The sequence below is a fragment of the Cavia porcellus genome, unplaced genomic scaffold (assembly GCF_034190915.1).
Source record: "Cavia porcellus strain 051 isolate PalLab524CR breed Dunkin Hartley unplaced genomic scaffold, mCavPor4.1 scaffold_7, whole genome shotgun sequence".
Classification (NCBI taxonomy): Eukaryota; Metazoa; Chordata; class Mammalia; order Rodentia; family Caviidae; genus Cavia; species Cavia porcellus.
The window spans coordinates 41,651,834-41,668,309 of record NW_026947490.1 but is presented as its reverse complement, the minus strand read 5'-3'; the positions used below and the strand labels follow the sequence as shown (position 1 = coordinate 41,668,309).

Sequence of the window (16,476 nt, the reverse complement as noted above, 5' to 3'; positions counted from 1 at the left end):
ATAAAATATCTGTCCATGTCCACCAGGCATTCCATAGACATTAGAGAAGACAGGTGAAAGGCTAGAGTTAGCCCAGATTAACTGTGACTCTAGTGTTGTTTGTGTTTTAAAATGTGTGACCTGTATATGTTTATTGCAAAAGAGGAAGAGCAGTTCCTGGTGATCAGATTAATTCTGCCTTCCCAGGAAAACCACTAGTGACCACGGTTAGGTGAGGGGGTGAGGACCGTCCTGGATCCACTGGTCCAGATCTGATATCCTGAATATTTTACCAATGTGAAGTGCACTGCACACAGTGAGCTGAGCCTCTGTTTCTATTAAGAACAAGTGGATGCCTTCGCAGAGAGAACTGCTCACAAGAAACTGGGGCTGAGGCTGGGAGACAGGGGTGGGGCCAAGCACCCGAGGCTTGCAGAGCATGCAGGAAGCAGAATGGCACCAAAACGTCCTCACAGCCCTGAACAGCGAAACCCAAAGATTGCAACGCTTAAAGTCTTTTTTTTAATGAAAAGCAAAATGTGCATAAAACATTTATACATCATGGATATGAATAGAAAATGCCTACTTTGTACCAGGTATTGTGCTAAGTGCCAATCCACACAGTTCCCTAAATGTGCTGATGAAGCAGGGATTCATCCAGTAGATGAGGTTAACGTGTGGGAGGAGGTACACAACTTGTCTGAGATCATACAGCTTGGATTTGAACCAAGGGATCTGGCCCTCGAACGCATAGTTGCTTGTCCATGGTACATCTCTGTCTTCTGTTCCTGGATCAATGGAAAAGTCACTTCTAATGGCAGTCATAACTCTGAAAGTGAGTAAGGAGCTGTTGTTAGAGGAGGGAGGAATCTAGGAGCAAAACTTCAGAGTAGGCAGCAGGCAGGGGTTGGACCAGGTTCCTGCCACGAGGCTCTTTCACCATTACAGGCTGGAACTGTCCTTCCCCTAGATGCAATGTGTCTAGAAAGCCAGACACATTGTTTCCTTTTACCTCAAGAAGCTTCTATTTATTCCCTTCCCCAAGACTGAGAGGTAGCCTAGGTTTCCCCAGAGCTGAAGAGTGAGTCAACCTGCTGACTTGTAACACCAGCAGAATCAGATGGCCAGTTCCTTCGCAATCAATGTGGCTGACTGTAAGACAAGCCCTAAAGCCATAAAGAAGCCAAAGGAGGAAGATAGTGTGTGGGAAGAACAGGCGGGCATATGCTTTTACAAAGGAAGTTGACAGTGCCTATCAGGAGCCTCCAAAAGTCTCCATTCGCACTGACACAATATTTTACTTCCATCAACAGATCCTGAGCAAACACACAGATGCAAACAAAGGTTTAATCATGAAAATGTTGGTGCCAATACTTTTAAGAAGACAACAACAAAAAAATTAGAAACAATTTTGATGCTCCAAAATAAGAGATTGTTTAAATAAATTATGTTGCATCCATTTGATAGAACATCATGTAGCCATAAAATCATGTTTTCAAAGAATATTTAATGACGTAGAGAAATACCTTGCTACAAGGTTAGAGAACAAAAGCAGGACACAAAATTGTTTATATGAATTGATTCAAAGTTGGTAAAAAAAATTGGCATGCACAGAAAATGCTTGGGAGGAAAAACACAAAATGCTATCAGGACGAGATGAAGGGAGATAGAATCATCTTTGTGTATTTTATGTTTTCTCCCTGTTCTTCAAGGGTTGTTTAATATTAGAGGAAAATGTCTATTAATTTTTAAAGGTTGTGACTAATTTCTAGTGGTGGAAACTCACTTTTGGCAATGCTTTTCATATATGTATAAATGAATACATGTATTCACTTATGTAACTAGCCAATAAAGGGAAAAGGCTTCAAACAGTGCCTGGGACATAGTAAGAGTTATTTATTGTTAGGTATGATTAATTAATTTCTTGATTAGCTCTGTCAATGTTTCCTAATGTCTTGTATTGTGCTGGGCTAGGTCTGAGGTCTCACCATCACTCAAGCTTGGGGTCTGCCTTCTAGGGACCTCTGAACTATGTGCCTAGATTGGGCTTTTATCACAAAGACAAAGGTAGCACCATGACAAAATGGCTAGAGCCAAAGGAAGCCTGAAGAGTGGGGCTTTCAGAGTCAGAGGAAGCCTGCCTGATCTGGGGTGGACAAAACTGCATCTCAACTGCTCAACTCATTTGCCCTCAGTCCCCAGCGTGGTTCCATATTTAGGGTGTTCATGTCCTCAGGTAGCAGCAGACTCCGGGGGCCACATTCCCACCCCTTCCTTCCCATAAATCCTTGAATGCAGGTACAGATACACCTGCTGGAGACTTTCCGGGGATTCTAGGTGGCCCCTTCCAGCTACACTGCCCGTATCGTCCGCAGTGAATATCTGATTCAACTTGGCTTCTCTCTTGGAATCTGGTACCATCGATAGGCTCTTGATCCTCAGCATATACCTATTCCTCTGCCTCAGTTCTTTCCTTTCTGTTTCTCTAAATCCGTCAGACCAACTCAGCCCTTGGTGAAAACAATCTCCATAGTAAAGATTCTTCCCCAGACTCCTGGTCTACCTTCCACTTGACCTCCATGGTCTGTCTCCTGCGCAGGCCCAGGGAGGGTTTGCTATCTTGGCACAGGCATCTCAGGTAGTGGCCAGAGTCAATGGACATGCTTTTGCCTTAACTTAGTTATTTTTACATGATTCCTAGTTGCTTCCTTGTGGAGCAATATTGCCTAGAAGATGATGAAGGTCAATGTTTATATAAGTAAACCCTGGAGATCATTCTTAGTGATTCTGTTTGACCTCTAGGGCGAGGCTGCATCCATAAGCTAAAGGCTAACTATAACTTTTCCTGAAAAATGTTCTATTCCCAACATTTGGTCTTTATTTCTAGTGACAAACTTTGCACCTCTTCATCAGGTAAATTTTGACTAAAAATTGGGGCTTTGGGAAAATAGAGGCAGAGAAGTGACTGCATGCTGCATGGTGAATTAGTATCTTAGGAAAACTCTCGAATCTTCAGAAATCTTAGGAAACCTCTTGAATCTCCACCAGCAGCTGCATTCTTAAATTTGATATACTTATCTCAACTGGTAGCCTCAACAGTCTTCCAAATTTAGTTTATGGTGAATTATGTAGTTAAGACTCCCCTTCCTCAAGTAAGCAAAACACAGGCTACATTTTGGCCTGAAATGCCACTAACTTCATGGCTTTTCCCCCAATCCTGACTCAGACTTGACTCTGGCTGTTGCAAACGACTGTAGGTCCCAGATGTGGTGACCTTGTATGGTCTAGAGTGTTTCAGGGCCACATCTTTGAAAAGATATGGGAAGCTGGACATGTGTCCAAGAATGCTCAGAACGTTTGTCTGGCCTTTTCTTAACTTACACAAAGACATCATGAAAGCATCTTGGTGCTGCTTAGAAAATAAAGCTGGAGGAGACAAAATTAGAATGATAAGTAAATTACCATCTATGGGTTAATTCAGAACCTGATAATTCATTTTACAAAAGACTTTGCCTGTTGCAGTGTCTTAAATAATCAGCTTTCTGAGTCCAGGAAATCAGATTCAATTTATAAAAATTCAATTTACAAACTGAATTAACAAAAAGCATGACATACCTGGAACTTTAAGGAAATTCTGGTGAGTTCCTATGTTGCTCTTTGGGTGGGAAGAGCATTGGCAGCCATGCCCTACTTTTTTGCCCTTCATTCCAGCTTTGTTTTTGAGTTTCTGGCCCAGGTACTCTTTGTTCTCATCAGGTGCTATGTATACCAGGTCTCATTCTCTGACAAGTGACAGAAAACCCAAAACAAAATTAATTAAGTTAAATAAAATGTGTCTGCTTACAAAACAGAAAGTTGCAGAATCAGGTGCGACTGGATTTAAGTTTCATTCAAAGCAAGGAAGACCGTTTTTTCTCTGCTCTGCTCTCCCATTGGCTGTATTGACACCATTCTCAGGCTCTTCTTGGTGACCTCTGCAAGCTTTGTGCTCTGATCTCTTAGCAAAAGATGGAGATTACAGTTCTCCAGCATTTCAACCTGTCCTGTGACACTCACTGTTTAAAAAAGCAAAAATAAAAACAGAAATTCACTCTGATTGGATCAGCACCAATCACATGCTAATTCTTGAACCAATCATTGTCCAGAAAGATTTGATGCACTGATTGGCTGGAATTTGAGAGAGAAGCCAACCCAAAGCCCTCAGGGTGGGAAAGGGCAGGCAGGGGCTGTTGCTGGGCAATTATGCCAAGACATTAAATGTTTTTATGTTGACTTGTACCTCCGTTGGAAAAGCTCAAAGAGGGATATGGCTTGCTCTCTTTCTCTCTGTCTCTGTTTCTTTCTCTCCTTTTTCTCCCCCATCCTTCTTTTTTCTTCTTTCTTTCCCTATTTCCTTCTTTCCTGCTTGTGCAACACTCTTGTTCTGTAAAAGGTGTACCTAAAAAGTGATGTTGGGGGAAAATAGAGGTTGTCCGGGGACCAAAGCTTCATGACTTCTAGCCAAGTAGGCCAGATGCTCCTCCCATTTTTTCTTACTCAGGGATCACCTATCACATCGCCAGGTCTCCCTTGAGAGGTTATTTATCCTGAGGTCCCCATGATTGAGAAGGCTGCTTCTTAGCCTGGTGGAGAGAGATGCAAGTCCTCAGCACCCAAGAAAATCCTATAGGAAATCAAAGAGACCTCATCTGGAAGCTCAGGCAGCCCTCCTCTGAGTACAGGAGGGTCACCTGGTTGGAAGAGATGGCTTTCTGAGCCCTGAGATTGAGAAGCAAAGCCTTCCCATGAGAGCCAGATGGGACCCTGCAGGCATCCAAATCAAGTCCCACCTGTCATCTGAGCTTCCACAGATTTTGTGACATCTTTTTTTTTCTACTTGAAGAAGATACCCACCATCTTCCTAAAACTATTGGTTCTGTGTCATTTATGAAACCTTAAACATAGCAGAAGTTACCTGTTATGCAGATGGGGACACTGGTGAGTGTGTGTGTGTGTGTGTGTGTGTGTGTGTGTGTGTGTGTGTAAAAGTACATGATTTGCCTTTCCACTCAGAGTCAAAGCAATCCTCCTGGCACACTTTCCCTTGTGTTTCACTCTTGGTTAATGTCCACCTCAGTCACTAGTTTCAGGTTTCTCTATACAGTGAGTGAAGCTGAATTATAAGGAGCAGACAGAGTGAAGGACAAAAAAAAGTGATGTAGAAACAATAGTGAGATGAATACTGCTGTGACTGAGAGAGCAACTCCAAAGGAAGTACCAACCAGTAGGGTAACATTTTATGGAAATGCAAATGGAATGACAAGGGCAGAGCAAGTGTGTTGGTCTAAGAGGTATCCCTTTTAAAGGAGGCAGCTTGCATGGTGGGACACTTATTCTGAGGTCCTGATGAGGGTCCAGCATGAAGCTCCTCCTGGCCTTGCTGCTGAGCTAGTTCAGGAATCATGCACCCAAGAACTGATCTCACCACCTACCATCTCAGCCACCACCCACCTACCTCACTAGCCCAGGTTCCCAGTGACATCATCCATTTCAAGAAATTCAAAGGTGGAGCTTCCTTGGAGACCCTGCAGATGGGGGAAGCACTGGCCAGAGTCCCCTGGGTAAAAAGTGACTGCCCACAGTGGCAGCTGGGGAGTGTGGTGAGGCAGGACCCTGGAGGTGGACGTTGGGTGGGCTCAAGGGAGGGAAATCTGCTGGAAGTTCAGCTACAGATTCTAACCTTGTTTAGTCAGGGCAGCAGAGCAGGGAGAAGTACTCCGGAGTTGGAGAAGAGGTACAAGGAGCCAGGACCAGCAGCGCCAGAGCCAGGGGAGGAGGATGGGGGTAAGAGAAATCCTGGGGGAAGGGCAAAGCGCCTGGGTCCCACGTTGAGGATGTGACCACAGACTACATTGCAGGAGTCTATCAGGACTGTCCCTGCTTCAGCAGGATTCAAGGGTCAGGTTTCAGCCATTGGCGAACACTAGGCTTCTTAGTATTGTACCCTCCAGCTTTAACCCTCACTCCCACCTGTAACGAGCACAGACCTGCAGGTCTCCTGCTGAGTCCCCCAAAGCCGGTGCGAGGAATGCAGAGAGCACGGACGCCGACAGGGGGCGCCGGTGAACTCCCCGCCGGAGTTGTCTGCTGGACTCAAGCAATAGGGTTTGGTCGCAGGTCTGTGGGTGGTCTTTACCTAGAGGGTGCTGACTACAGAAAACCTCAGGGTACCCCGAAGAGCATCCGCTGAGGCCCCCAAGGCCGCCTGGAGCGAGATCTTTCTCGCATGGATGCATGGGTTTCGTGACCAAGGGCATCTATGGCCTCCTGGCTTGGAAGGGCACCTGGCGCTGACCACTGTTCTGACCGACCCCCAGGTTACAACAGGACTCACTGCGGACTCCATGCCTTCCAAGGCCCTGCGGGCCAGCGGCTACAGGGTTAAAAGAAGCCCACCCACCCCCATTCTGTTGGGGAGGAAAAGTGCATTTTCTCCAAGTCCATATGGCCACTTCCTTTCTACCTGCTCTGTCCTGCTTGGCTCTTTGTCCAAGCTATCACTTATGAAGAATCACTTGACATAAAATAACAGGTTCAAAAGAAGACAGAGTATAATCAGTTGATCCACGAAGAATTGAAATAAAGAACACCCCACTGCTCCGGCTATCACTCCCATAGAGACAGTGATATCATTGATGTGATTGCGATGATAATTTCTATAAAAGGGGGAAAAAACTCTCTTTGTATTTAGGAATTTGCTCAAAAAAGAATTTCAGACATATCAGATTGGAAAATGTGGACTGAATTCCTAAACTTTTGGGGGAATAGGCAGGGGACTTTTGAAGAGTATCACTGCAGAGAAATGTGTGGATGCTAAGAAAGTAGCTGGTTGGGTTTAGGGAACCCTGTCCTTCCCTGACTTCCCAAATCCAGGAGTAGAAAAGAGAGAGACAGAGAAGGAGAAGGAGAGAAGAGAGAGGGAGCGGGAAGAGGGGAGGGGAACAGGGGAGAGTCAGAGGAGAGGGGGAGAGATGAATTCACAAGATCCAGGGTGTGGGCACTGGTATCCACCAACAGTGCACTGCACTTGGGGGAGCTGACCATCACATCCAGGTGCAAGGCCCGGTGTGTGCAAAGCAGCCGCCTCTGCCTCCAACCTGGCCCGCAGGCTGCCAGCTCACTCCTCCTGTGCAAAGTTTCTGTGCCTTGTCTCACTCTCAGACTGTTTGCAACTGAGCAGCTCTTGGGCTGGAAGGGATAGTGATCCAGAGGCTGTCGCACGCTTTTTCTGTACATTTGCTTTTGCTGCATTTTGGTACTGTGGTCAGTAACTCACCAGTGGGGAACTCACCTCCAGAGGGCTGGAACAAGTCTTACCTGAATCTCTTTTTAGTATCACTGTAACTCGGCATTTTGAATAATCAGTGTGTCTCCACTGGTTCTTAATCATGCACAACACAGGCCTCTGTCTCTTCTCTCCCTCTCTCTTCCTCCCTCCCTGCTTCTCTATCTCCTTTATTTATCAACTCTTTAGGATCTTGTCTTTCTGCTAGTAACATGCCTAGTGTCACATGCGAGCTTTTCTTTAAAACAAGCTCCTCATTGGTGTCTCTGGATACTTCTTTTATTATTATTACCCAATCTTTTTTTTTTTTTTTACCCATAATGACACCAGGATCATTATATAATCCCATAACAAAGAGGCTTTTGAGGCACCAGCTTTTGTCAACTCTAGGACAGAGAATCCATAATTGCATTATTCAGCTTTTTCCCCCCATTCTTTCAATCCCCCTCCCCTTGCTTCACAGAAACCCAACCTCATGCACCACTCAAATCTCCACCTTGTTACCTCGGCTTATATTGTTTACCAAAAAACGACTGCCTTGAGGACCAACCTTTCAAAGTTGCCTTTAAAAAGTTATTTTGTTTGATAATTAAGTCCTGGAGCCCACCGCGCGATGATTATTCTGGACCCACAAGGCAGAGAACCTGCGTGACGTTTTTCTCGAAGTTTAATTACCGTATGCTAATTTCCTTGCCTACTACGTGATTAATTAAAATCATATTTTCATAATCATTTGGCACTAGTATTGTTTTAGAATTATCATGATCTCCTAAATAGTGTCTGTAAATAAAGTCGCCTCTAATGGCAGGCGCGGGAGGCGAGGCTGAGGACCTCTTCGTGTTTGTATCGCGGCGATTGGCAACATAACTGCCTTATTTACATTAAATACGCCACAAGGTTACAGCGCGGATCAACGTCATTTGATCGCTGATGACTCCCTTAAACGCCCGGGCTGTGACTGATTCTCCGAGTCCCGCTGTCCACCGAGATTCACCCGGGAGTTTTTTTTTCCCCCCAGAAAAGAAACAGACTTTAAATAGTTTCAGGAGCAGGTAAGAATTACGCTTTTTCCTCTCCCCTTTTCCCTCTCTCTCGGCTCTCCCTCCGTGGCAATCTCTCTCTCCCTCTCGGCTGGATAAAAAATTCTTTAGTCAAAGGCAGGAATGCAAAGTAGTGACAAGCGAAGGGGCTGATATATGTCTCAGTAACGAGTCTGACAATCAGAATGTAGCTCTTGGAGAATAGATAGATTTTAATAAGTGTGTTTACATGAGCTCAAGGTCAGAAGCAAGCTGCGCTGTGTTAAATGGTTTCTTAGTTGCTAGACAGAGAGAAAAAATGGACGATCACACACCATTCTTTGTAGATTATTATATCAAGGGTTCAGTCTCTGGCTCATCAAAGCTAAATGCCGCAAGACCTATCTAGTTGCTGTGAATTATGCCAGGGCGACAATGGAGAGCGTTTTTAATGGTACAATGCATTTCACCTACCAGATAGGGGGAGGCCGAGCCGGAGATGGGGATGTCTACTGGGGATGGGTGATGAGTATCAATGAACGGGGCGATTCTGAAAAGAGGCAGATGAAAATCGAGCCTGCCCTGCCCGGGCTGGGCTGGGAACAGTTCGCAGGGCTCTGCCGAGTGGGCGAGCGAGGCGCGCGAGCTGGGCGCCCGTCCCCCCTCAGCCCCGGAAAATGATCAAGTCAATCATGTGGACATGTTTCATTATTCATTGAACACAATCTTTTACAACGCTCCGTTTACGTGCCCGAGTTTGCTCCCGACGCCCGCGTTTCAATGTTTAAGGTAAGGAAAACAAAGGTGGGGGGAGGATCGCGGGGCGCGGCGGGTGGGGGGGCTCGGGGGGCGCGGCGGGTGGGGGGCGGCCCCGGCGTCCGGTAGGTGGCAAAGTGAGTTTGGACTCCTGGCGTGGCCCCGTCCCCTCCCCTCCCCCCTCGGCAAGGCCTGCCGCCCGGTTCCTTCTCGCCCCACGCGATTAAAAAATACAGTCTAATTAAATATCCGTGGCTGTGACGTTGGCGAGAGAAGCTGTCAGCGGGGGTAAAAAAGAGGAGGAAAAAAAAAAAACCAGAACGGGAAAGCGGCGCGGCCGGGCATCGCATGGCGCTAGAGAACTTCCGCGGCGGGCGGGCGGGCGGGCGAGCGGACCCGCGTCCGGCCGTCGCCTTCCCCGCCCGCGGTCCCGGGACCGTTACTTTGAAAAGCAGTCTTGGGGCCTCGCGCCGTGCGCGCCTGCGGGGACCCCGCGCCCAGCTCCGGCCCGGCCTGCGCCCCCGCCCGCGCGCGCCCCGCCAGCGGCGCTCAGACCCCGGAAACTTTCACCGGGGTCTGGGGGTGCGGAGGGGGCCCCGCACCGGAGGGGGAGGCCGGGCCCGCGGAAACTTCTGCTCAAGTGACTTTCCCCATTTTCGCCCCCGCCTGGGCTGGGGTCCCCGCGCTCTCCTTTGCCCCTCGCGGCGGCTCGCGGTGGGATCCCGGCCCCTCTGCCTGGGAGACAGAGGGTAATTTGTAACCCCGCTTTCCTTCTTTTTTAAAATCAAAGTTAGCCGCTGCTTACGGTGTGTCAAACTTGCGGGCGCCGAGGGCCGCTGAGACCTGCCATTTTGTGCTTTCATCGGCCTCCTGCGCCCCGGGAGCCTGGCGAGGCCGAGGCTCAGGCCGAGGTGCACGGGGGTCCGAACCCGCGACCCCCGCGAAGGCCACGGTGCCTGCGAGCTGGGGCGGCGCCCGCAGCACCTGCCCTGGCGGCTCTGGCCCTGGGGACGCGGGGGGGGGGGAGGGCTAAATAAATAAATAAAGAAATAAGTAACAGGTTATGGAAGGAACTGATCCGGTCAGTCGGGGCTGGAGAAATGAGGCCAATCAGAGCAGGGAGTGCGGCGGTAGGGGGCTGTGAAAGGCGGGGAGAGCGAAGGGGTGGGGGCGTCTGGCGAGAGTGCAATTTGGGGGACGCAAGAGGCGAGAATGGTCGTCGTTAATAAGCCTTTCTGTTTGCTTTGAGGCATTATTTTTTGAAGATGACTTAAAACAGTCGTAGGCGGGAGTCGGGATTTATTTTAGGCATAAATAAAAATAAAATAAAAATAAGGGGGGAGGGTCTTCTTCGATGAGCAGGAAAGTGTTCAGCTCTCTATGCGCCCATCTGTTGCAGCTTTGCAAATAATTTAAAATACAGATATCTCTATATAGATGGATGTATGGGAAGTGAAGGAAGCTGGAAAGACAAACGCCTGGGAAGTTTGCAAAAGAAAGAAAAGGGGATGCGGCGGAAAGAGAGCCGTGTTCGCCTCCCCCTTAACTCCGAGGAGGAAACTCCTGCGGGGCTTTCTTTGGGGACAGGTGGAAAGTTACCCCCCCCCCCGCGCCCGCCTTTTCACTCCTGCGATGTGAGTCCTTCCACTGTCCGTCTCTTGGCGAGCTTGTACCCAATCCCTGAGTTAGGAGGAGAGCTGGGAAGAGGAAGACGGAGTGCAGGGTTGAGGCTGACCTGGGTAGCAGCAAAGGCCCGGGTCTGGGGGCAAGGAGGAGCAGGGCGGGGTCCCAGCCCCGCGAGCTGGTGGCAGCGGTGGTGGCCGGGTTTTGTTTGCCGGATATTGTTATGTCTAACGGGTGCCTCGCAGGAGACGTGATTTGTCAGCCGCTTCAGTTTTCACTTTAGCAGAAAATACAGCGGCTGCGCGCTGTCCTGGCCTGCGGGCTCGCGCGCCGGGTGCGTCCGGGGCCTCCATGTGCGCGCGGGCGGGAGCGGCGGCCAGCGGGGCACCGGCCAGGGGCGAGCGTGCCGGGCGGGGTGAGTGCGCGCGCGGTGCCGGCCTCCGGCTGCTTCTGCGCCTTCTCCCGGCAGCCGCGGCCGCTTTCGCCGCCGTGCAGTTTAGCAGAAATCCGACAGGGGCCGCGTTTGCTGAGCGCATCCGGCCGCCAGGCAGCCTGAGCGGGCCGCCGGGCCGGGCTGGTCGTTCACAGACGCTTGGGAGGGGGCTGCAGGGGGAAGAAGATGGGGAGGGGCGCGGGAAGCGATCCTGGCCCGAGTGAGCGCCTCCGCCCCGTTTCTAGTGTCCCCTGTGTCCCCCCGCGAGTTGGGCAGCTCCGCGCGCCCAGGCCTTGGCGCCCAGTCCCCAGCCAGGGCTTAGGTGAACTTGGGGCGGGGTGCGCGCGCGCGTGTCTGTGTGTGGAGGGGGAGGATAGACTGGGAACGCACTGTTTTCTTTCCCAGTTTGTTATTAGCAACTGGATTTTTACTTTAAGACCGGCTTTGCTCACTGCTGGGGTTGGGAGGGGGCGATCTTTTCCCATCACTCACATCTTTGTTCATTGTTCACTGAGTGGAAGGCAGGCGACTTAAAGAGACGAAAGAGAGAAAAAGGAGGGCGAGCAAGAGAGAGGAAAGGCCGGGGGGTGGCGAGAAGAGGGAAGGAGGCGAGCAGTGGGGAGGGGCCCCCGCCCCCGACCGGGTCGGGTTTGATGGCGAAATAGTAAACCTACACACGGAGGGTCGCCAGGAAAGTGGACATTACCGCTTTAATTAACTTCGAGATGCTCCGGCGGCGGGACCTGGCGTAGCCGTGACGCGCCCCCATAAATCTGCCCGGCCCGGGGTTGCTCGGAGAACTCGTACAGTAGCGGCGTCAGATCCAACGCGCGCCTCCTAGTCCAGAGTCCATTTGCATAATTGGATTTTTTTTTTTTTTGCCTCTTTCTTCTTCCCCGAAACTTGTTTGAAAACCCCAGTGAAAACCGCGACGACCTGCGCACTCAAAAGCAAGTGCCAAGTAAGTGCCCTGCGGTGGCCTCAGCGTGCCCCGAGGTCAGCGCGCAGAGCCGGCGAGCGAGTTGCCGGGAGCGGCGCGCGGCAGCCCGGCCTCGGGTGAGAGCAGCCAGCCGGCGGGAGCACTGCGTCCGCGGGCTCCCGAGCTGCCCGGCCCGAGGCTCGCAGAACTTTTCCCCTTTCTGTCTCCCGACTTTTCGGGCCAGGTGAGGTGCTAGGGCCGCCAGAGTACCTGTAGCGAGCCTGGAGAGGCGATCTTCGGGACGCTGAGGAGTTGTGCATCTCGGCTCGGGGGCGAGTTTCGGTCCGCGCCGCCGCCGCCGCCGGGGAGACTGAGCTGTGAGCTAGCAAGCGGGCCGGCTGCTCATCGCCGCGCCGCGTCGCGGATGCAGCTTGTCGCCAAATGCCTCCCCCATTATTCTAAGGTTTGTGTCTCCGTGCGTGCGTGTGCGTGTGCGTGTGCGTGTGTGTGTGTGTGTGTGTGTGTGTGTGTGTGCATGGGTTCAACTGCTTTAAAAGAAAAGCAACCAAAACAGGAGCAGGAAAGGCTTTCCCTTTAGCTTGCCCTCCTTCCCCCAGCGTCATCTATTTCTGTTGCTCGAAGGAGAGAGTGCAGAGCTTCTGCTGAAGACAGGTCACCACCAGATTGACTATTTCGGTGGAAATACATACATTTTACAGCCAAGATGTAGCTGCATTCATAAAACGCCCGCTCTTGCCTGATGAGGAAAATGGTTTTACAGTCTCTCAGATTATTAAAATATACATTATTATTTACAGTGTGCAGAACCTGGCGGGGGAGTCGATTGCTTAGGGAAAGACTGTAACCCTAGTTCCTGTTTGCGTGCTGGGGGCTGGGCCCACCGTCGGGCTTGGAAGGGGCCTTGGACTCAGCTTTCAGCCAAGGGAGTCGCAGGGGGGCGCCCCCAGCAGCCCTCTGGCCTGGGCTCAGAGAGAGCCTAGGGCTTCTGGTTGAAGGCTGCTTTAGTTATGATGTCATTCTGATAGCAGAGTGCAAATGTCTCCTGATTCCACCATTAACCGCCTGGCTGATTTGCTTGGTAATGATAGCGCTGACGTCCAGCTCCCTGGCAAATGCAGGACTGCGGAGCCCTAAGAATTAACTTTTTCCCCCAAGAGGAGGGAGCGAGCTGTAAGCAGTATCCCACTGAACCCCAACCATCCATCGGAGGACTCTTTCTGCCTGCCTTTGGGATGACAGGCCCCTGGGCTGAGGGGCCTCTGTTTTTCCAAAGTTTGGAAAACTTTTAGAAGGCTTTCATTTTCAAAATACCCTCAATTTAGTAAAACTGCCATCTGACTGTGACGGGGCAGAGATGTTTGATCTGACGGATGGCCGGACTCTGGACTCTGTAGCCATCACAGGGAAGAAGAGACTGTGACATTGGTTTCCTATCTTCAACTCAGTAACTGTGACTTTATGTTAATATCCCTGAAAGTAAACTGGTTTCAGTGTTGATTTTAAAATAGTGTACAATGATTTAAGATTTCTTTTGATTTACTGTTCAAATGAAATTTGCATAAATGTGATGAAAATGAACTTAACATCTGGGCATATGAAAAAAGGTTAGTACCTCATATGTCATCTGCAGAGAAAGTCTTTAAAATGCTTTCACCCTAAACTGGGTTTGGAGGAAGCAGTTCCTGGAGACATAAATGGTAATTATGGAAAACCTGGAGAAAACACTTTCAATAAATTTGCATTCTCTTGGACCAGTGCTCTGAAAACCCATCTTGTTCTATGCCTGGAGTGCTTAACTTCTGAGCAGGCTTGAGATCCTTACAACTCAGCAACTTAACTGCTGGCCAGGGCTGTCTTCACGGAAGACTTAGGGCAGGCATCCAGCAGTGGTCACGCTTTGCTGGTCCAAGCCGGAGGCCAATTGCCCCCATCATGGAATAGGACATGGAGGTGGCCAGAAGGTGCAGCCCTACTAATCACAGTTGCCCATCGGGTGCTCAAGGCAGTGCTGAGATGTGGAATTGTTGCCTGCTGAGCCCCCAAAAGCTGGCTGATTAGGTTGGCTACTCTGCCTTAGGTAATCGAATACATTTTCATTGGTTCAGACCTATAAAATCCACAAGCTCGTTCAAGTGAACTCTGAACTGAACCTCACTCTTTGAGCAAGACAGGCTTATCTCTGGCATCAAGAAATCAGCTAAACAGCCTTCCCCAAATGTGGTTGCCTTTTGCTCAGAAGTTGGCTATGAATGGCACAGGTGTTTTTAAAGTGCTTTGAATGGAAGGAGGGAAAAAAAGACAGCAATGATGCTCATGAGAATATAGATGAACTTATTTTTTTTTTAAGAAAAGGATCATAAAGAAAGAAAGCAAATAGATTTATTTTTCCAGTTTGAATGAGGACAATTATAGCTTTTTAACATCTTTGGATTTAGTGCTTTTAATAAGCCTTTTAAGTAAGCTGAAATATCAGCTTGCATTTTGTTCTCAACATTATTTAAAGTGATTCTTGATGCAAATTTAAAAACAGACATGAGTCTTCTGTAGGTCAACTTTTGTTCATGCTAGTGCCCGAAACCTTCCTCTTACCCTCATAGCACATGTATTCAAGACCCTGAGCTAATGGTTGCCCAGTCCTGCCGGATCCTATTTCTGCGTGAGGGCTTCGTTTTGGGTGAGCTGGTGTTTGGAATCACTCACATTGCTGAGATGCCTCTACTAGTAGGAGCTTGTGAGCTGAGGGGTTTCCTTTCCACGCTTCCTCTGCCTTCCCATGGCCCCTCCAAGGTCAGCTATGTCAGGGAAGGGCTGGGGCTGCAGGGGGACAGGAGGCAAAAGAGCAGGTCCTGAGGGAGGTGGGGGATGGAGGGCAGCTGGGCACACACAGGTGTCTTAGAGACACCTTAGAGAGAGGCCTATAGGCAAGAGCAGGGATTGGTTGCTTAGGTCTTGATCTTTAGGCTGCTATGATGCTCCCTTGAGTGTCTTGATGGGGGACACAGCTAGTTGTGTAGTCAGAATGGCCTAAGCCAGAAAATGGTTCACTGGGATGTCTGTGGTAGTGACAGTTGCGTGTGTCTGTGTTTGTGCCTGCACATAATGAGGGAGGGTGTTGCCTGCTAGACACACCTGTTCCGAGATGATTTCCTTTTCATCCACAATTACACAACCCACAAGAGATTAGAGTGTCTGCAAGTGTGCGAGTGAGGTGGAGGGCTTAGTGCAGAAATCAGTGGGAAGTATGAGAAAGTGCAAGGAGACAAATCCTCAGGACACAGGCCGCCTTTCTCAGATCCGGGTTTATTTTTCCTAGTGAAGGCAGGTGTAGCTAGAAGCCACCTCAGGAAGGTGGACTAGCAGCAAGCCACCTACCTCAGGCCGTGACAGGGCTGGGTGTGGTGAGGCCTTCTGTGGCTAGTTAGTCTCATCAACAGGCTTCTGTTGACTGTCTGCTGTGGGGCAGCACTGTGCAGCTGGCAGCAGCTGCCTCTGTTGGCTGCTTGAGGATCTTCTCTCACTGTACACAGTCGTATAGCCGGGCATGGTGGTGCATGCCTGTAGTCCGGCACTCTGTGAGGCAGAGGCAGGAGGATCCTAAGCTTGAACCCAGCTAGAGCAACTTAGTGACACAGCAAGACTGTCTCCAGATACAAAATAAAAAAGGGCTGGCTATGTAGCTCAGTGTGAAGGCCCTAGGTTCACTTAGTACTACACACACAAAGTCCTGATAAATCGCTGGTCTTTTGCTTACATTAGGATAATTTAGAGTATAGCAATACTTTGCTTTCCTCATCCTCTGGGCTTGCTGGAGATGCCTCTGGAAATAAAGATCCTGTCTATTCTCCCAAAGAGACAAGATTCAGATTTGAGTGAGATTTTGGGGAAATCTTCCTAGAGCAACCCCGGCATCATTTCTCCAGACTGGGGCCTCTCATTCCTCTTGGAGGAGTCTGTCCTTTGCCTAGTCGGGAGGTTGGCAGCATCCCTGCCCTCTACCCACTTGATGCCAGCAGCACCCTCCCAGTTATGATAATCAAAAATGTCCCTAGGCACTTCTGAATATTTCCCCAGATGGGGGCACGCAGGCTCACTTCCCATTCTTTTATGTTCCAGGCCTTGTCCTGGGCCTCTCAAAAGGGACAGGTGAATGTTCTCACCCTCAGGGAGTCCACAGGCTGGTGGGAGACAGATATGTCCCAGAGCCCTGCAAGGCCAGAAGGTTGATCCTTGCGCCAAATAGGGGGAAACCTCCAAGGGCTGGGAGGAAACAGAAATTTCACAGTGGATTAATAAATGGGGTACAGAATTTCTGGAGCAAAGGTGTAGGGGTCAAATGATTTTTAAAATATTAATTACTATACATCCTAAAAATGGCCCTGTGGCTGGGAGCTGTGTCTCTGGG

The 16,476-nt window shown here is 49.6% G+C and overlaps 1 protein-coding gene and 1 long non-coding RNA gene across 20 annotated transcripts in view; one reads left to right on the top strand and one right to left on the bottom strand.

Moving 5' to 3' along the window:
* Nucleotides 1-478: 478 nt before the first annotated feature.
* Nucleotides 479-12,452, bottom strand: LOC134476939 (uncharacterized). The gene is made up of 3 exons (XR_010048781.1): nucleotides 12,324-12,452; nucleotides 3,595-3,761; nucleotides 479-808 (listed from the first exon to the last, which is right to left on the bottom strand). It is a non-coding gene; the product is annotated as an uncharacterized LOC134476939 (long non-coding RNA).
* Nucleotides 7,820-16,476, top strand: part of Znf536 (zinc finger protein 536) — a 432,561-nt gene continuing 423,904 nt past the window's right edge. For 9 of the 19 annotated variants that reach the window (XR_010048780.1, XM_063253424.1, XM_063253423.1 and 6 more), the window contains exon 1: nucleotides 12,377-12,516. The gene's annotated coding sequence lies outside the window, so the exon portion shown is untranslated. Of the gene's footprint in view, nucleotides 8,356-8,959; nucleotides 9,112-11,339; nucleotides 11,457-12,054; nucleotides 12,096-12,376; nucleotides 12,517-16,476 lie in introns of those variants that run through there. The other 10 variants (XM_063253420.1, XM_063253411.1, XM_063253418.1 and 7 more) reach the window with 5 other exon arrangements.